Consider the following 16,076-nt stretch of genomic DNA (forward strand, 5'->3'; position numbering starts at 1 on the left):
CGTTTTTTAAAACTCTGAAATCTGTGTATATTGATTTTTTTCCTTTGCGTGAAGGTAATGTTGTTTAAAAGAAATCCATATGGCTGATGTGTATATAAAGCACAAAAAATATAAATGAGGCAGAAAGTGGCTTTACAACAGCATGATCCTGTTGGTCACATTTACTAAAAATTACTGCATCCCCACAACAACCTCACAAATGCATCTAAGTGCGCGTGTGTACACGGGTGTGTGCTAAGGAGGCTTTCACAAATTTAGCAGCAAGATGTAGTTGTAAGAACATCTTCGCTCTACGTTGTCCCTGACAGTTATTTCTGTAATAAAATTGCGAACTCTGGGGGCTGCACTCAATTTCACAGGCTTCCTTAAGCTGAACTGAAGAGCCGCATTTTTGCAGCTCTGCACACGACTAAAAACCCCTCTTGAAAATGCCCGTAATTTTCAAACAAATAGCTGGATGTTTGGGCAGAGAATAGCATTCTTAACCCGGCAGCATTTTCTCCTAAACCTCAGCTGTCAACACGGGCGACGACCCCGCCTATCAGATGTCGCGGCCATACCTGAGTCCCCCTCGCCCAGCAGCCACTTAAAATACTTCATTTCCTTTTCATCAGAATAAGCTGCGATTATCTCCCTGAAAGCAAGGCTGTTGTCTTCCCGGCGTGGACCGTCCCCAGCCGCGGCCCAGCCGCGGGAGCCGTCTCTGCCGCCCGTGCTCTGGGGAGCTGCTCCGTCTGCACACGGCCTACGGGACAGACACGGCGTGACACAGACAACAGGGCAAGTACTCTGTAGCTTCAGGGAGCACCCGGGTTGCCAAAAATACAAAAGAGCACCGCCTTTTTGCCCAGAAGGGAATCGTTTCTGGACATTCCGCTTCCTTGGGCTCCCATCTAAATTGCTGGGGAATAAAACACCAGCTGGCTAGCTCTTAGGAGCACAGGTACGTATGTGGGCGACCAAAGTAAATCTGGAAACAGAGAAGATGAGGCAGGTCGTCCTTGTAACGGTTCGCGATCGATGGACAGTTTCTGTACGGTGAACTGAAAGCAATAGGAGAACGCTTCCTGCCAAATCCTCCAGAAAAGACATTTCTTTCAAATTATTTTCAAAGGGAGCAGAGCTCCTATTGCGTGAGTAACCTGATTAGGCGAGAACATAAGGACGGCAACTCTGGGCTGGCGCCTCGGTCCCCCAACCCGGAGACACTGCAGGGACGGAGGGAAGGAAACCATGGCTCTCCCCCCTGAGGTCAACGCTGAGGGCCGCGGTGGACCGCCGCCCCCGGTCCCCACGTCGGCCAGGGCCCCAGCAGCTCTTCACTTGTCGTCATGACTCTTGATGGAGTTCAGCTTCACCCCTGGGAGGAGCCTCTCTATTTCCTGGCAGGAGGACTTCCTTTTTATGCAGTCTACCCATAGTGTATTTATTTGGGGTAGATGGAGGAGTTAGGATCCTATGTAAGAATACTAGGATTTTTAGAATAAGGTCTTGTTTGCCCTGCGTGCCTCCCCTCCACGTCCGTGGCCTTGAGTCAGTTTCCCGGACTTGGCCCACTCTTTTCAGCAGGGCTCACGCACCTAACCACACTTTCCTCCAGCACACCACCCGTGTTACTGGATGACACCTTTGGATAATTCACTAGCACGCTCCATATCTGAGCTGATTAGATGCAGAAGTAAGAGAAGAAAGTTCTAACCCAGTAAGGAAATCCACTAGCTGTGGAACACAGTGTCACAAGAAAGTTCTGGCCCCAAAGAGTGGATCAACAGAGTGATTGCTTTTCCTATTTTGTATTGTTGGGACAAATATCCGCAAGCCTAATGTATGTTCCCCAAAGCTGCATCTTGGCAGCTAACTTGTTAGTACAAAGCTTTGACTAGAGTTCCCCATTGAAATGAGTGTTTTTCAAGATTTTTGTCACATCATTAATAACTTCACTCAAAGATCACACATCTATACTTCAAATAAAGCATTCAACCATGTAGTTAGCATCTTGCTGACCTCACTTACAAACAACCTCTGACAGTTCAGTAGAAGTATGACTAATTGCTTATCTCATGTCTTTACTTACAAAATACTACATGTATGTTGTTAATTATCTTTCCACAGCTGCACAAGTAGGGAATAGAAAAAGGTGCACTGGTGTCTTGGAAATTATTTCATAAAAATACGTGTGTATAGGTGTATGTATACAGACATGGGCTTTTTGTATATCACTTAATTGCAAAAGAAAATGATTAGCTCTAAACTTTCATGCAATAGTCCTAAGTGAGAAATTCTATCACGTTATCTCAAGGCAATGAGTTCACATCTACAGGTCAAACTGCTTGGTTATTTCATTTAAATTTATAAGTACTAAAGGTAAGTGCACGAGTTTCCTCATCAGCTTTCTCAAGTTGTTCCCACGCCGTAATGTGCAGGATGGGGTTTACGGTGCCTTGAAAGCATCTGCTCGTCATACATCCCAATCTGGGACAGTTGGGGTCCTTGAAGTGGCCGGAGCCTGGGGGGACATCAGACGCCACTGATGGCAGAATAGAGGGGCCACAAAACTCACCAACAAATATGTATTCTCATATTCCTTCACACACTCTTTGGCGTTAAACCACTAACCCCTCCTCCCCAAGCACTTCTTACTCACCTGGTGTTTGAGCATCATGTGCTTAAGCTCAGAAAAGTCTTCCCAGTCTTTGTATCATGTGAATGGCAGGTGGGGATCAACCCTTGTATTTGCCCTGTTCTGTCAAGTGACTTACAAACGTCATTTGGAAAAGTACAGAAACAGTGTCTAGTAGAGCTAGCAAGAATAATCGTGGCCCGACCAGTATGTGGAGCAAAGACCATGCAAGACAGACAGAACTCAAAAATAAATAGACAAATAAACAAGCTGGAATCTGCAACAAACGAGCATAGACCTGCATGGACCTCCCCCAGCTCGATCCCTGCTCAATCCACCAAGGAGCTTTCAATCCCTTAGCCTGCTTTCAGTATTTTTGTTTCATAGTTTTACCAGTTTTAAAGTATTTAGTCCCAAAGAAAAAAAAAATACCACTGAATATATACATTTAAGTTTGTCAAATGTTGGTTTGGCTTTTACTTGGATTGTTATTTGGGGGAAGAGTCTGAATGAGTTCATTTAAAAAACTATATTGGTAGAAATATACGTTTGATCCCATTAGGTTTTTCTTCCTGAGTGGGAGACATTTCCTTGTGTTGTCCTCACCTGGGCTGCCGGGTGGTCTGTGGACACGGAGGGAGACAAAGGACCAATGAGACAGCCTTGAAAATCAAAGCTTTATTTATCTCAAGAATGATAGACTCGGAGTTCTTTCATTGTCCAGAAATTATTTCAATGCTTTAAAAAAATTCCTGGAAGTATGGAAAGCTCATCTTTATAAAAATTATTATACCTTTAGTTTGCTTCCTGGGAAAAGGTCAGAGGGCCTAGATCCAATTAATGGTAAAAATCTACTTCAGTCCACGACATAATTTAGTAGTGACTACATTTTATTATTCCCACCATCTCTGAGACAAAAGCTACTACTGTGTTATGTCATCTAAGCGCGTTCAGAGAGAGACTCACTATTGGACTAAATCTCCATACGTACAATTCGGCAGTTTCTCTTATCATGGAATTTTGTGATGGCAAATATGTCCGCCGTCTTGTCTGAAGCCAAGGGCTGAAGCAGACTGGTCTCTAAGTTCCTACTGTAAATTTGTCATTAAAATGACCACTTCGTACCCTGAGGGGAAAAAAAGGGTATCGAGCAAAGATCTTCCCTGCTCTAAGTTCCAAGGGCAGCTTGTGTGTCTTTGTTGTTTGGAGCTTAGGAGTTGAAGTGGGTTTTCCCACCTGGCATGCTTGGAATTTTCGAGTGGCAGGAGGCCGGGGAAGCCCGGGCGTCACTGACGGCTGGACACAAGGGCTGTGGGGCTCAGTGACGATCCACCAGCCCTATCGCCCCCTCCAGCCCACAAAGCAGACAAAGATGAAAGACAACACACTGCCCCAGAAGATGGGTCATGCTCTGATGAAGCCGGAGCATTCTGGCTCCAGACGGACCGGTGCAGGCCGTTCACTGGGAGGGGGGCACTCCACGTCACAAGCCCCTCCCCCAAGACTGGTGTGAGCATGAGGCAGTCACACCTGCGCCAGGGAGCTGGGTCAACCACCTGTCGGTCAGGAAAGCCAAGGGACTGAAAGGCTCTGCTCTGCAGGCAAAGGTGAAAAACCCTGCGGGATGCAAGGACAAGGTCCTCGGTCACCACGGCCTGGCCATTTTCTCACCCCAAAGGGCACCGTGTGGAATCCTGGGAGTGGGCGAGGGCCGGGAGCCGTCTGGGGTGAAAGGGGCCCGGGGTTCTTTGTGCTATACCCTCAGCGAAGGGGACGCCTCTAACACGGTGTCTCCCGCGTGGCCGTGTCACACCCCAGGGACCAGCTACAGGCAAGGGAACAGGGAGCCGTGCTCCCCCACCACCCACCAGCCTCCCCACAGCTCCTGGCCACTCTGGCCACGCACAGCCCTGCACGCTTGTCTGGCTCTCATCTTCTAGAAGGCCGATGAACGCCTCCATCTCTTCTGTTCTCTGCAGTTTCCCGGTGGCTGTGGACAGGAGACAAGACCCCACAGCACCTGAATCTGAGTCTATAAACTTCGTCATCCTGAGGGTAACAGGACCACAAGTCTCCAGAACACATTTCCTGGAGAGTCATGCTCAACATCTGAATTCAGTGATGAGGGACGGAGCGAGGCAGTGGGGACAGGCAAGCACAGAGGGGTGACTGACGCGAGCACCATACTCCTCCGCATCTCTCCCTGCAAACTTAAGAAAACACTAGTGAGAACACTATAAACAGAAGATGAACACATTCCTCCTTTGCGACATGGAGCCTTTGCTTTCTTCTCTGCTTTCCCTCTGGCACTTCATGGAGAAACCGTCAGCTCTCTTGCCCATCAGTCATCACTTCCTGTCCCCCAGAGCCAGGACAAGCCATTTGCCTCTCACTGTCACTTTACAAACCAATGTCCTAGAAGGCCTGAGAGAAAGGGTAAAGCAGATGAGAAGCTGAAGCCTGCCTGGGACTCCCATTCCAGAAGCTGTTCTCGCTCAGACAGGTGGGGAGAGAGCGTGTGCCTCCTTCATCTCTATTTGTCTTCTGTTCCAGTTCCTAGCCTGTTATCGGCTTATGGACAAAGGAAACTGATATTAATTAAGAGCAACTGCAAGTTCTTCACATATCTTATCTTCGCAGGTGTAAATGAAGGGATCGGGGAATGCCCAAGGTCACCGAACTAGCCAGCAGCACAGCCCGCGAGACTCCTTCAGCAGGGATCACTCGATACAGTGCAAGACGTGGCCCAGTCCAAACACAGAATACACGTAACCAGCACTCGAATGACTGAGTCAGTGAATGCCGAATAATCTCATAAAGAACTCACTCCCCTTCCCTCCTCTGACAAACACAGGCCTCTCTTCCACCGCAGCTGGGGGAGAAGGTGCCCCGGATGTTAATGCGTTAAGGATTTGTTGTGTCAAAGCCACGGCCTCCACGTGAACATGATAAACACAAAAGCTTACATGATACCCCCATCGTGGAAACCCAACACCATTGTATCCGAGTATGTTTTTCTTGACTATCAAGTCCAGTGGTTTCCACAATTCTAAAAATTATTAATAGTAACCCTACCGTTAACTAATTGAGGAACGAGGAGATGCGGGTGCAGGGCAGCCTGGAAACATCTTCCTACGGCCAGGGGTGCCAAGAGAATCTCAGTGACCCCCAAGATGCGCTCTGTTCACACATGCTTGACCGAGCCTTGTATACTTAGGGGAGGGAGAAACCCACAGGACCATGACGTGCTCCCCCCCAACCCTGCCCCCACTTTCCAGAGATCTTCCCATTCTCTAGATTCCACTTCCAGAATCTCTCTCAAGTCTGGCCCACCCTGTGTCCATTCTGCCCCAAGGCAGCCGCTCAACATCAGGGTGAACGAATTCATCTCTCCTCACTTAGACCTGACCGCCGTGGCGCTGTGCCTGGCACCATGCCTGACACGCAGTAGGTGCTCCTTAGATTCTCTCCACGGAAATGGCTAAGGGAAGGGAGTTCCTCCTGCTCTCACTTCCCTCTGTCATTCCCTCCTGCACACTGCTGGACTCAACTGTCTAAAGCGCTCACCCTTTTTAAGAACTGAGGGGTGAGAAATATTCTTCTCTGAGACAGAATAGGCATGCCTTAATCTCAAAATAGATGTTCAGCAAGAGGAATATTTTTGTAAAAATAAGGGATAACCTGAGAGAACACACAATAGAACTATAATTTCAACAATGGAATTCTCTCTGTTCGTTTGAAGCATTGGCAGTATATATTACTCTGCATTAGCTCCAATGATAAATAGTGTTTTCAGATTCAAACACATCAATTACAGCGTTCCTGGGTATTCAGATGTCTTTTCCTGTTCCATTTTGTACACAGTTCCTCTCAGACTTCAAATCAACGCTTCAAAAATATTTATTCACTAATTGTAAACTCACGGTGGCCATTCTTAGCTTTAATATTCTTGTGAAAACGAGGAAAGCCAAATTTGCCTTGAGCAAAACGTATTTATCACATTAAATGACATATGGTTTTGTTATCCATCTCCAGATAAAAAGAATACTGGTAAAGTTAGAGGTAAAAGTAAATCTTAAACATATTTTCTAAACTGGTTTGTCACTGAGAGCTAAAGCTCCATTAGCAATCCAATCTTTTGTGGCAAACGTTATTCTGCGCATCTGTTCCTCTGGTAAAAATAAGTCACTAACATTTTAGTATAAGTTACTCTTAGTAAACCACTTTTCTACAAGTAGAAGGGAAGAACAGAACAGAAAAATGGGGATGCTGAGGGGCAAAAGCATCGAAATTTGCCACACACAGCCTGTGCGTAAGGACGTTCTCTCCCCCGCCTCCTTTGAAAATCAAGATTTGGGAGGACAGTCCTTCCACTATAACTGATGAGAATGGAGACTGGAAAAAATACCTTAAATACAGTCTTTGAATCTTCACAGTTTGAAACGCTACACAAAAATCTAGTGAACCTAGAATACCAGAAGCCCTAATTCCCAAATTCCATTTTTAAAATAATAAATTAATGTGTTAAGAACCTGCAACATGGCGCCATCTGGTGCCTGCACAGAGAAAGGTCGTCTGATCAAAGGTACCCTCCCGTCCCCTTTGTTAGCTCAAGTGATGAAAAAGTAAAAACCCAACAGTTGTCTGTCATCACATCCAGTCCTAAAGTGCTACTAAAAACAAATACAGTCTGAAAATCAACTTGGAAATTATTCATAGTTTAGCCAAAATGATCGTATTTTGAGACAGAACGCGTTACCTTCTGCTGACACCAACACTGAGTTCTTACAACACGGCAACTTTCTCTCTCCACATAAATATATTTTTAAATAATAAAAGCATTTTCCAAGTGAATATGCTAGTGAGATTTCTTTGTCACGGAAATTCACGGCACAAACGGGAGCTTTCTCAGTCAAATTCTGCTCCTGAGGGCACAGGGCACCCCTCCTCCCAGGAGGTAGATTTGAAGTCATAGATCTAAAATTGACTTGGAAATTCAAAACACTTAGGAAATAAAAGTGCAAAGACCTCAGAGTTGAGTTTCCTTTTACTTCCCAGAATATGAGCACCCTCTTCTAACTGTATCTACATGGAAGTGGGCATGACAGCAAAGCCCTTCTGAGCAAGCCCCTGTGGGGGCCACCTGGGCTCAACCCACCTCCACGACACCCGCCCAGCCACTCATGCTGAGCCAACCCCACTAGTGGCGATGAGTCACGGCATCTACAAAATCATCGTTGCACACGGAAGGCTTCACTTTGTTCGTTTTATCTCGTTTCTGATTTCTTCCTGACTTCAGTCTCTCGTACGAACAGTTGCCAGGCGAACCGTCCTTGACGCTTCATGTCGCGTGCGGGGCCGCGCGCACCAACGATCTTCCACGCGAGCCCAGGGCTGCCGTCACACGGGCCCAAGACCTGGCTTCAGATGCATCACAAGCATTCTCACCCACACATACTTGCTCCTCACGTTCTTCCTTTCCGGAACATTCTCTCCCCACTCAATCTGATGTCTCCGGGCTCCTGTTCAAGTCCCGTTTCTTCCATAAAAGCCCTCCGCAGTCTCTCCCACTTTTCCGATAGTAAATAGTGGCCTTCCACACCATTCACGTGGCAATTTCTGCAGACTTAATATTTTTATTTTGATGTTTTGAGTTATAGGTCATTTTCCCAACTGGATGATGAGCTCTTTTTTGGATTTACATGCTGAATACTTTATACGGTGTCCAATGACAATAATACGTACTGACTGTTGCTACGTAATTGCTCTGCTCTCAGGTGTTTACATAAAACCTCGGTAAGGCAGACACTACTGTTCCCCTCACGTGGAAGACAAGGTAAAGCCGCTCAGCTAGGACACAAGAGAGCAGGAACTCGAGCCCAGTCCATCCGCCCTTCGGCCCACCCCGGTCTTCACCGCCTCTCTGCCCCTGCACACACCACCAGCAACAGTAGACGGCACCACCCTGGGTCTCCACCGGGAAGTCTGACAGCAGCTGATGCTGACGCGCACCCCAGCTTCCCAGCCTCGCGTGCACAGGTGGGCAGCACGGTGTCAGGAAGAAGCACCAGTCTGACGACGCTGGGCTTCAGCCACTCCAAGCACTAAGCAGTCTCTGACCTCGGGCAACTGGCCAACCCCGTCCAGACCTCAGCTTTCTCGTTCCTAAAACAATGTCCACTCTGCAGAGTGTGCATTGAAGGTCTGGTATCTTCTCTGAGGCCAAGCCGACAACAGGTTGTGGTCCAGATCCTGGCAGCAAGCAGGGCACCCTCTCCTCCCAGCTGAGCTGTCTCTGGCCACACCCTTGGGGGAGAACAAACTTGATTTCCTCAGGATGCGATGCCACCTTGCCTATTTCCATGGCTTTGTACATCATGTGTCCTGCTGGAATGTCTGCCCCCTTCTTCCCCTGGGCAGAGTCAGCCTCAGCTCGGGGCAGGGTGCTCTGAGGCACCCAGCGTGCGTGAATGGACGTGGGTGTGAGAGAAGCACAGTGAGAACAGGTGGGGGCAGGAAGGAGCGGTGTGGGGCCCCGGCCGGGGGCAAGGAGCCGGCCCCTGTCTTTGGTGCAGGATGCGGGCCACGTGCAGGCCACACCCAGTGCACTGGGTCGCACCACTCCCACCGCTGCTCAGCCGCGGAGTCCCAGCCCCCACCCTCCTCCTTCCCCAAGACCTCCTCTCCGCTGCTCGTCTGGGGAGGCCCTGCCTGCAGAGTGCACCCAGGTGGGGACAGCACTGAGGACAGGGGCCACGGAGAGTTCCAGAACCTCAAGCTGGAGGGCCGCGCCCGCTTCTACCAACTGCAAGAATCCCTCCTCACGTTCTCTGCCCGCGTCCCTGTGCATCTCTGATCTCTGAAGCTCCGTCCAGGGGTGGCCTCCGCTGGGCAGGCCTCCCGCGCAGCTCAGAGGTGTGGCCTGGGCAAGGGGCACTGCGGAGTCTGGGCCAACTCCGTACTCCGCACTGCACACTCCTTCCCCGAAACATAACTACACCTACAGACAGAATGGATGCTCAGTTGCTGCTTCTGGATCTTAAGCACCAGTCAGTCTGGGAATTGGTCTGCTGACCCCATGTTACCCAACCCTGAACTCTTGCTGAAGTCACCGCATGTGGAGAAAGAGCCAAGACAGCCACAGGGACTTCGAGAACGGAGACAAGGTCAAAAGAAAGGGAAGATCGTCGGCGTTTGGTGGCCGCCCTCAGATGATGAAGTCACAGACTGCGGAAAGTCCCCGCGGAGAGGGATCTAGGGCTCTAAGCTAAGCGGGTACCCAGCCCAGCCTGGGAGGCAGGTGACCTCTGGGGGCGTTGGGGAGACGCTGGGACACATCCCCTGCTGGTGTAGGATGGTGCGGCTGCTGAGGAAAGGTCTGACGGTTCCCAAAACAGTGAGACAGAATCATCACATGACCCACAATCCCACTTGCAGGTAATGCCCGGGAGCAGTGGACGCCAGTGTATGTCCACGTCTGCTCGAAGCAGCATTGGTCACAGGGGCTACGAGGGGGTCACAGCCCAAACATCCATCAACAGAGGACACGACACAGAGGTGCCCTCCCCACAGGCTGGAATATCGTTTAGCCATAAAAAGACACAAAGTACTCATACGCCCAAACGTGGAAGGACCTTGAGAAGAGTATGCTACGTGACAGAGGTCAACACAAAAGGACAAGCACAGCAGGAGTCCATCTCTAGGAAGTGTCCAGAACAGCAAATCTACAGAGACTGGAAGCAGACGGGTGGTTTCCCGGGGCTGGGAGGAGGGGAAGCCGGGAACATGTGCCAACGGGGTCGGGTGGGGTGAAGACGACGTTCTGGAACTACGTAGATGTAATGGTTGTACCACAGTGTGAGTATACAAATGTCACCGAATTACTCACTTTTAAATGATTGATTTTATGTAATGTGAATTTCACCTGAGTAAAAAACAAAAAAAAAAAAATAGATTTAGTTTGAAATGTGTTGAGATTAAACATAATTACCACTTTTTCTTACAACTTTTGCTTTGGAATTCTAGCATCTAACCCAACTGAGAGCGCCCCGCAAGAGCCCAGCCAGCCCGAGCCTCCTCCAGAATGGCGCTGGGTGAGCCGTCCCCCGGCTACAGAGACAGCAGCTAAACATCAGTCAGCACTCCAACACGGTTCCGCATCCGCAGCTGAAAACCTAATCGGTCATGCGGGTTACTGTAGAAGTCCGACACAGGACACAGAAACACACCCCTGGGCTCCTGAGCCACAGAAACGTGGCCTCTCTGCTGGTGACGGGACAGCCTTCTGGGGGCCACACGTTTCTGACACAGCCTCAAAGTGCAAGACCCACAGAATCCCAAACCCCGTCATAATAAACTGGGAGGCAAGGGCATTCCCTTCGGTAGGAGGGATGAACGGGGGGGGCGTTAACTCGCTGTGCAGACATCTCTTTGAGGATGAGGACTGCCCCGGGGGTGCCCCGGGGGTACCACGGGGGAGGGGGTTTGTGCAGCGGGAGGGCTCTCATCCTACGTCTGTCCTCGCTTCATCTCACTTCCATCACCGGACGCCGCGGGATTCCAAACTCCAGATGGGAAAGCCTTGCTCTTCACTTTCCTACGGAAGTAACTGGCTTTCTTTAAAGCAGAGGTGCTGTGCCTTCTAAAAAGAAACTTCACACACATTTTGGCTGCGTGTGTTGACCTCTGCACGCCGGGCTGGGCTCGGACTCTTCAGATGCTGGTGCGTTTCCCCCATGTCAGCGACTTCAGCACCGTCAGCCCGCCAGCTCTGTGTTTTCCAGGCTGCCGTGTGTGCCCACGGCCCAAAGGCGCTCCCCGGGCGTCAGAAAGTTCAAGCTGGTGCAACCACCTTGCAGGTGCCAGTCTGCAGAGCAGGCTGGTGGCACCACAGCGCCTGGCAAACTTAGCAGGCAGACAGACACCCAGACACAGTGCCTCGGGACACCTACCGTGGCTTTACCCAATAGTTACGAAACGAGGGAAAAAACAGTCTTAGATATTAAATCAATTATCATCAATACTCAAAGGACGCTGTAGTAAATTATTTTATGATCATTTTATAATTCACCCCATAATTTATTGATCTATAATTATTTTTAAGAGAGGCAAGCCTCTATTATTACCTTTATGACATCAGTTAACATTTTCCTTGAAGCCAAAGATTTAGCAACATCACCCACAGTTCAGTAATAATGCGCAGTCATCACTGGCAGTATTTTAAATGAGGCTGTCTTCAGCAAGTGCAGACATCAAGGCTAGTCGACTGGAAAAGGGAAGAGTTAGGGAGAGAGGTGGAGACAGAGGTTGCCTGCAGCACGGATGAGGTCACTGCAGGACGTCGTCAAGTCCCGAGCACTTGCAACGTCACGGTGATGAGAGTGTGTGCACGTGTGTGTGTGTGTGCACGTGCGTGTGTGTGTGCAGGTGTCTAGGGGTGTTATTCTGAAAGTTGCCAGGCATAAAGAATTGCTCGAAAGGGATATCCCAAACCCAAAATAATAGCACACACCCTGTTCCAGGACTCGTGAGTTTCCAAGAAAGGGGAAGAAGAATCTAGGTGCATATCACCTAACTGGCTTTCTGGCAAATAATTCTTCTACGTGATCGTGTAACAAGCTACAGGAGCACCTCGAGGAGAGAGGACATTACAACGTGAACGGAATCCACATAAGGACCTAGAGGTACCCTTAGAGGCTACAGGACACCCGGGCTCCTCTCCTGTCTGCAGTCCCTTCACTTAGTATCTCCAACTGCTATTTATTTGGGAGTTTTGAATTTTTCTAACTTACAGAGTGAAATAATGACAGGAGAATTTTTAAAGAAAACTGGGTTCTATGTTGCTAATTGGTTACAGATATTTTCATTGTGCACCCATACGCCACATATCCCCACCATTTTGGACTTATAATACATTATCGGTGCTGGTCTGAGGTTTGATCATGGATACAACAGTAGTGGAAGCACTCAGAAGTGACACAGGGAAGGCAGAGAAAAGACTTAGTGAATTTAACTTAAGTGATGGCAAAGATAGGCTAAAACACCATGTGAGCACGTGTGACCCATTTAAGCCTTGCCTTAAAGGAATATGTGTGAGAAAGACCGATTGTCAACTCCAGCGTCGGCCTCAGGAGATTAGCAGCATACTCCCCAGCACCCCTGAATAAGTAATCATACATTCCCCGCACACCAGCCACTATAAACTCTGAACACCCTGCTCACGTTTCCAGACGAAGCCGCACCTAGAGAACGGCCCGTCAGCTTACTGCCCACACAGCACTTGCTTCCTTCTGGGGAAACCTCAGGTTTCAGTTATCTTGTGGTATGGTGAAGATGTCCCAACAAACTGCCCATCAAACAAGCTGGACACGCAAGTGACCAGAGGCACTTTTATTTTGGCCTCCTACTGTCCCTTTAAGTAGGGACATCATCACAGATAACCTCTCTCTCCTCGGGACAAAAACCCAGTGGGCCCCATAAATTCCCCAACTGTTCAGGGGCCTCTGCTCCAAACTCAGTTCTCCCTCTTGAGCCCCCAAAAGTCTGATGACCGCCAACACAGCTAAAGCGTGTTTCTCTGGAAAAAGTAAAAGGCAAACTTCTGGGGAAACTGATAAAGAAAGAAGACAAAGACACAACACAGTAATATTAGTCATGAATAAAGAGACATAATGCCAGATATAATTAGTAACATAACTTAATGCCAAAATCCAAAAACTTGGACAAACGGATAAATTCTTTGCAACTTACAAGAACTGAAAAATAAACAGAAGTCCTCAAGAGTCTTCTCACTATTAAAGAAACCGAAGCAGTAGTTAAGAATTTTCCCAGAAAGAAAACACAAAACAAGGGTTTTTATTTTATTTTATTTTATTAATCACCCTACATCACATCATTAGTTTGTGATGCAGTGTTCCATGATTCATTGTTTGCGTATAACACCCAGTGCTCCACGCAGTACGTGCCCTCTTTAATACCCATCACCAACTAACCCATCCCCCACCCCCGCCCCTCCAGAAAATAAGTGAGTTCTAAAAACTTTTCAAGACACAGACTGTTTTATTCTTACACAACTCTCTTCCTCTCGGGGGTGAGGAGAGGGGCTGCTCCCATCTTCTGAGTCCACTATAACCTGGATGTCAAATTTACAGCAGACCAATCTCATTCGTGAACATATAACCCAAATCCTAAATAAAATATTAGTAAACCAGAACCAACAGTGAATAAGAAAACATTATATGTCCTGGCTAAGTCTGAGTTCTTCCAGAAATGAAGAGTGTTCCAATATTAGAAAATCCACAATCTTCATTCCCCACATCATCAGAATATCCTATGGGTATCTCAACAGAGATGGGGTCGAACATCATTCAAGCTAGGAACAGAAAGAAACGTCTCTAACCTGGTCGAGACTGTGTCTAAAATACCTGCCATGAACATTCTTCTTCGTGGGAAGGCACCGGAAGCAGCATTCCCTCAAAATCAGGTACTGACCAGGATGGCCACAGGCCCTGCTCTGATTCAACACCGTGCTGGAGAGTGGAGCCAACACATGAGAAAGTTAAAATACACTCAAGTCACCAGGAAGGGAAGAAACAAGGTCATTATGAACTGCAGAAGATACACAGAGGAAATCAATAACCTACGGAAAGACGTTCAATCTCACCAGGACTTACCTCAGTGTAAGCTAGGGATACACGAGAAACCACTCCACACCCACTGTATTAGAAAAATCAAGAACCCTAACACCAGCAAAGCTCAGAGAGTATGTGGACCAGTGTGTCACAGAGTGCAGGCTGACACAACCTCTTTGGAAAGCAATTTGCTATCATCTTGTGACGCTGAGTTTGATGTCCTCGATCCAACAAATCCCACTCGTGGGGTGTGTCCCAGAGGAACCCTTGCGCACAGGCCTGAAGAGAAGTTCAGGAAAATGTCAGTAGCAGGACAGTTTACATTATCAAAAGACTAGAAAGAACTCAAATGTCCTCTGGGGTGAAGGGATACACAAATTGTGGCATATTCGCACCAAGGAACAGCCTGCAGCTATGAAACAGAAGGACAGCAGCCGTGTGCAACAACGAAATCCCGTCGCTTCAAAGGCCTCTCAGAGCAGAGGTGGGCAAGGCTGCTAGCCGACAACCAGCACGGCTTCAGCCGGAGGCGTGAAGAGTTCAGGCGACAGTCACAGGCAGATTCGCAGGGCCTTCGAGGATGAGAGGAAGAGAACTTGGTGACAGATCAGCAATGGGAATCGTCAAGGATCAGTACTGGGTCTCCGGCTCACGCAGTTGGTCGAGTGATACCATTCTCTGAGCCATGAACACAGGCGGGCATGGAAGAAGTGCACACGGTGGAAAGGTAGAGCGGGCGGTAGGACGAGAAGATGCCCAAGGGACATGAGAAAAGACCATGCCTACCATGAGACAAGTACAAAGGCCCTGAGGCACGCATACATTCGGTGTGTTCAAGACCATCAGGGAGACTGAGAGCTCCCAGGAGACTGGAAGACAGGCGACGAGGGAGGTAGCCTGGCGACAAGTAAGCATTAGAGGAGGGTGAGGTTCCATCCTCCTGTGTCTTCTTGAAGTGCCCCCAGACACGAGGAACCCCCGTGTAAGAAGCACAGATAAATTACCCTTCAGGAAAGTCAAGAGTTACTTCTGTAACATGAATAATCACTTCCAAATTTATTTCTACCTTACTGATCTCCCCCTCAGGCAATTTAAGTCACTACTTGTAAATCACTATTCTGTCTCATTCACATTCTTCTTTTCAAGCCTAAAATTTCCAATTTATCAAATTTCTTCCCCAAACTAAGGTTTAAAACTAGAGCAAAAATGCAATACTAATGAGCTAGAAATAGCATGTTGGTATAGTAACACCAAAATCTAAAATTAGATTTTGATCTATAAAAAACATAAAATTCATTATTGTGCTACTCGTTTTTGTCATTTTTCTCTGGGTCAAGCCCATTTCAAAAAGAATCTTTATTACATGGAATCACAGAGAGCCTGTCCCACAGTGAGAAAGAGATAGACCAGGTAATTGAAGTCCACAGGTAATCCAGAAACCTCATTTCAGTTCAATTTCAAAACTTTCTGCCATCAATATTTTATTATATCCACTCCCAAGTCACGAAATTGGTTGATTTATGAAGTTAGACAAGTTTCTTGGCCTCTCTAAGACCTCTATGTTCTCCGTTACCAAGCTGGAGAGGCTACCCAGATGATCCTGTAGCCCCCTAGCGGACCTCCCCTTCCTCCCATTCCACAGGCCGGGCTGCTCGCAAAGGCGCCTCAAAATTCAGTTGCCAATGGATTAATAACTACGGCACTAAGCCACTTCACAGAGTCTCAGATCCAGATCTGCAAGTGTTCAGACCACAGTAAATCATACTTAAAACAACACTGGCCAATAACATAGGATATTGTGACCTTATATCATACAAACACATAGA

Source organism: Eumetopias jubatus, unplaced genomic scaffold (genome assembly GCF_037043125.1).
Source record: "Eumetopias jubatus isolate StellerSeaLion01/CBP00866 unplaced genomic scaffold, mEumJub1_p1.0 scaffold_14, whole genome shotgun sequence".
Taxonomy (NCBI): Eukaryota; Metazoa; Chordata; class Mammalia; order Carnivora; family Otariidae; genus Eumetopias; species Eumetopias jubatus.